A 5,521-nucleotide genomic window follows, 5' to 3' on the forward strand; every position below is an offset into this window, starting at 1 on the left:
AAATTAAACAGAAATAAAAACTGTTGGTTAAAATTACTTCACTGGTCAAATGTGTCACATGTTTAAACAATACTATGTTTATTGTCCTATGCTGTAGATAACATTCTAGTTATTTCTAACTCTGCTGCTACCTTCTGGTCTAAAACTATACCACAGTGGTTGGATAATCAGCCTACTATAAAATTGTCTTCTCATTTATATGTCCCTACTTAGATTAAGCAAAGACACAAAAACCTGGAGAAATGGCTAAGTAGTCAAGAGTGTTTGCAATTCTTATAGAGGATGTGAGTTTGATTCCCAGTACCCATGTGGTGTCTAACGACTATCTGTAACTCTAATTTTGAGGAAGCTGATACCCTCTTTCAGTCTCCATGGGCACTGCACACACATGCAGTAGGTGCTCATATGCAGAAAAAACATTCAAATATATAAAATTAAAATAAATAGAAAGAATAAGTTTTCCACTCAAGAAAGATATTGTTCTTCTCCTGTTTATTCCCTTATGCCTACTTGAGTGATCCTTGAAGTTACTAATTTTTAGTTTCTTTTTTCTTTAATGTTTCAACCTTTCTACAATTTTTGGTACTGCAATGGTAAAAATAAAACACTAAACATTTGTCAACACCCATAGACTTGTACAGTACAAAACATGAACCTTAATATATTCAAAGTTTTCTAAGGTCATTTATAAAGAGACTTCAAGGAAAAAATCGAATTTGATAAAAGAATCTAAATGTATTACAGATATTTGAATTTTGTATTAGAGTTACCAAAGAAAATTAAAAACAATAAATATAGCAATCACCACTAATCTAATGAAGAGGGTATAAAAATAAGTATGCACCTACGTTACCTTAGAACTTAGTGAAATTTATGACAAAAAAAGGATTGTAAAAGAGAGTAAAGAGTGGTATATGGGAATAGTGTGTGGAGGGAGGAAAAGGCAGGCATTATGCTTGTGATTATATTATAATCTCAAAAATAAAAAGGTATTTAAAATGCAAAATGACCTGTATTTACCCACTTACTATAACTGAAAAAGTCTTTTCCCAAAGGAGAATGTTTTAGTAATCCCCAAAACAATATACACATACAATAGAATTAAGTAATTATATGGATGGTGGGTGGTAAGAGTTGTATCTGCAGTGACTGAATGTGAAGTGTTACACAAAGGTTCTTGTATTAAATAAAGGCTCACCTTGGCACTGTTGGGAGATAGTGGGCTCTTAGGCAGCAGGGGCTAATTACAAGACATTAGACCATTCAGAGTGTACCTTGAAGGCAATCTCTCTCTATATCATTGTCACTATGTTTGTGCCTGTTGGGAGCCACCTGGAGGCACAGGTGGTCCTGCAGTTTGGAGGTAGCCATGTGGGGCTGAGCACCCTTGCTTGCACATGCTCAGACCAGCAGAATGGCATTAACCAATCAGGACAGCGTTCAAGCCGCTCCACCGTTTAAAAGCAGCTGCCTCGGGGCCCAACGCTCTCTCTAAGCTTTCTCTTGTCCCTGCTCTATCTTCCCTTCCCCCAATTTTCCTCAAGGGAATGCTCCAAATAAAGATGTGACCAGAGAAGGAATTCTCGTTTTTGGTGGTGTTCATTCCTGCTGGACAGGATGGCCCCCCGCAACTGGTGCTCGAAACCCCGGGACGCTGAGGGACCCTGACAACTACGCCGGGGGACCCTGAGAAGGAAGTGCCCAGCAACGTGCTGAAAGCCCGGGAGAAAAAGCTGAAATCAGACACCAGGACAGAGAGCCGTGAATTTCAGAACTCTGAGAACGTGGAGCGGTGAGTGACGTCAGTTTAATTCCTCCAGAAAGGGGAGGGAAAAGAATTTCAAAGGATAGGCCTAAAAAGAAAAGAAAATACAAAAAAAAATCAAAGTTAAGGTATCTGAAAGAAGGTACAGAAAGCAACGGGGAAGAAAAATCCCTTAAGTTCAGTGCAGGAGGAATGTGAACAGCAGCAAAAAAGGCGAGGTAACTAAGGCGGGACTATGAGGACGATGGGGTACGGGAGACCGCGGCTTCCGCTCCCTCTCCGTCCACCTGCGTACTCGCTGTTAGAGACTGGAGGCAACAGTCTCGTAGGGAGGCAAGCTTGATCACTGCCTTCCCTATTCTTAAAGAGCCACAGAGCTTTTGGAGGTGATTTTCGCCTAATTTTGTTAAGAGAGCTCAGTCTCTGGCTCTCACGTACAGAAAACTTTAACTTTGTTTGAGGAAGTAGCCAGCGGTGGTGGCGCACGCCTTTAATCCCAGCACTCAGGAGGCAGAGGCGGAAGCTGCGTGGTGAGCTGCAACACCGCTAAAGACCTAAAGACGGAGAGGGGCCAAACTCTGAACTGTGTTTCCATAGCAACATGGGCGGGCGGAGATGAGTTCCCAGAGAACGGGGCTCCGCGCGCGGGCAGACCGGGCAGGAGAAGCCCCCCCACGAGTGGGCGGATGCCCCCCTTGCCGGAGCTTGGCGGTGCGAATTCAATGCCTGAGGTGAGGCTGAGTTACAGTTCGCAGTTACGGGATAAACGGCGAGCCCGCGCACGGCCCGGGGCGGGGCCATGCCTTTGGGCCATGCGGAGCGCGCCATAATGGGTTTCAGAGGTGGAGCTGTGGCAGCCGCCCTCAGCCAAGGTCGCTAAAAATTCAGTCAGATAAAAACATTTGTCGCCAAGAATTTAGTCAGATAAAAACATTTATCCCCCAAACATCGTCCCTTTGTCAGCAGGAAGTAGTCAGATTATCTATGGTCTACGCCCACTCTCCCTCAAAGAACTGGTCCTAATTATCATAATAAAGGCGCGTCAACCTGGTTACCATTACCTATTGCCTCTGGCAACGGGTGGAATAAAACAATGCTACCTAGAGGTTTTTTCATCTGAATAGGGGAGCTGGAGAGATGGCTCAGAGGTTAAGAGCACTGCCTGCTCTTCCAAAGGTCCTGAGTTCAATTCCCAGTGACAACTGCTTTGGTTTTTAGACATAAGAGGGGGACTACACTACCAGTGACAGCTTCCCCCAGAGAAAGGATTTCTCTTGCATTCTTTACATTTAATTTTTAATTCAAAATTTTGCTGGTACAGGCAAACAAGATTTGCTCTTTGAAACGGAGACATGCAAGTCTCTAAGTTCAAAACCAGCCTACTTCCAGTACTGATTGTGCTGAATTTTTACACTGAGAGTTTTTAATACTCTTAAATGTTAATTTGGGAGGAGAGTTTTGTTTATGTTTTTCTAGGAATGCTGACATACATCTGGATGCCAGCAAGACTGACAAGGGAAATAAAAAAGAGAGATGACCCAGTGGATGCTGAGTGTCCTGCTGTGGAAGATTCATGCGGAGGCAGCAGAGATGACCTTCTGAGCGGTGCCAAGAGCAGCTGTTTCACACCATCGACTTGAGCAACACCCTGTGCAACCTCTTATCTCTTAACAATTTTCTGACTGACTCTACTTTGCCTTTTCCTTCCTTAGGAATGGGTGGGAGCAGAGATATTCTTGGCATGCTGTGTCTAGGTGGAAGTGCTGTATGTCCTTGATTGGTGTGCTACCTGCTAGCCCAAGTGAGGTGGGACAAGGTCTTTGTGACACAGGCCTTGGCAGTCTTGGTATGTGTATCCTCACCCCAAGTTTGACTCTCAGCTTCTAAAGAGCTCATAGGCAATTAGCCATGCATAGCCTTTGTACCCTCTAGGGACCAGATAGTCCCACATAGCATGGAGGAAGGTATGCATAGGCGGAGGGTGTGCAGACACAGCCCTAGCACTCCCAGGGAAGTAGTTGTCCCATTGCACAGGAAGGGTGTGTCTTGCTTTTCTTTTCTTTAATCGGTCCACACATCATGAGGTGGGGACCAGATTGAAGAATAGTTTTGCCTTATTGCTCTTATTAACAAGAGAAGAGGGAGATGTTGGGAGCCACCTGGAGGCACAGGTGGTCCTGCAGTTTGGAGGTAGCCACGTGGGGCTGAGCACCCTTGCCTGCACCCTTGCTTGCACATGCTCAGACCAGCAGAATGGCATTAACCAATCAGGACAGCGTTCAAGCCGCTCCACCGTTTAAAAGCAGCTGCCTCGGGGCCCAACGCTCTCTCTAAGCTTTCTCTTGTCCCTGCTCTATCTTCCCTTCCCCCAATTTTCCTCAAGGGAATGCTCCAAATAAAGATGTGACCAGAGAAGGAATTCTCGTTTTTGGTGGTGTTCATTCCTGCTGGACAGGATGGCCCCCCGCATGTGCCTTTGCCTCTGTTTCTCTCTTCCTCTCCTACTTTCCTCCCTCCAACACTCCCTCCCTCCTTCTCTTATTCCCTGTCCTTCCTGACCACCATTAGATAAGCAACCTTTTTCTGTTATGATGCCTGATGACATTCAAGGCCCAAAGCGACAGAGCCAGGAAACTGTAGATGGAAACCTCCAAAACTGTGAACCCCAATACATTTTTCCTCTTACCTTGATGATCTCAGAAATCTTATATTAGTAATAGAAAGCTAACACAGAGCTTAATTTCAGCTAGAAATCAGACAGATGTTTGCATATTGCAATATTCAGTTATGCAGATGTGATGATATGAACAAACATCAAATGTATCTAGTAAGAAAAACAATGTAGAGTTTAAAGGATATCACCCTCTAAAAATAATCACCTTCTAAACCCAGAAACAAGCTAATAAAAAAGTGTATTTAAAATGGTATTGCAACTCAGGGAATAACATCATATGTCATAGGGATAGTTATTAGTGGGTCAGATAGAAGAGACAATTAATGAACTTTTTTCATTTTCAAGTTATTATGGTAGATAACCTGGCAAGAGCTAGATAATAGAATGGAGAAAATCATCATATACAGGTAACTAGAAAATAGAAATGTACTTCCTAATCTGGTGGCTTACCACACTTGCTAAACCTTGTGAAATCATTCTTTCTCCTGACTATTGGATCTGTGTAGCTTCAACCTATCCAACTCAGACATTCTACCACTCTTTACCCTCTAATTGGGAAGAGACAACTGGTCTTATACCATATTTATCAACTTAATAGTTTCCTCTTGGGCACAACCGTCTGTCTGTGTATCTATCTAGGTTACTGAGCTCACACCAGGCAGCACTAGGAATCAAGAAACTCCACGCAATATAGGACAGGCTCCAACCTATGCACAGGGGTACCAGGCTGAAGTAGCCTCCCCAGCCCCTGTATTATCTCTATAGTAGCTGCTGTGGGGTTCCTGTCTATATAACTGTCATTAGGACTATTGTGACTGTGAACCCTAACTGCCAGCAGCTCAGAGTTCAAGCACAACTGGTTCTAGGTCAACATAGCCTGAATTGTTGAGAGGACAGGAAGGACATGACCCATTATTAATGACTCACTGATCTCAGGTGTTAAAAGTTTTGCCTTGAGTTGCTCTAAGATCCTGCAGATTCCTGTGAAACCACACTCATCCTAGACTTCAGCTGAATTGTACATCTTTACCTGGCCTCCTTTCGAGCCCTTTACTATTCCCTCAGTCTGTTTTCATCTAGTG

General features: G+C 43.8%; 1 long non-coding RNA gene across 1 annotated transcript; it reads left to right on the forward strand.

Moving 5' to 3' along the window:
• Positions 1–2,627: 2,627 nt before the first annotated feature.
• On the forward strand, positions 2,628–4,184 carry LOC148117514 (uncharacterized). The gene is made up of 2 exons (XR_015736961.1): positions 2,628–3,571; positions 3,850–4,184. It is a non-coding gene; the product is annotated as an uncharacterized LOC148117514 (long non-coding RNA).
• Positions 4,185–5,521: the final 1,337 nt, after the last annotated feature.

This window comes from Myodes glareolus, chromosome X, assembly GCF_982192425.1.
Source record: "Myodes glareolus chromosome X, mMyoGla1.1, whole genome shotgun sequence".
Taxonomy (NCBI): Eukaryota; Metazoa; Chordata; class Mammalia; order Rodentia; family Cricetidae; genus Myodes; species Myodes glareolus.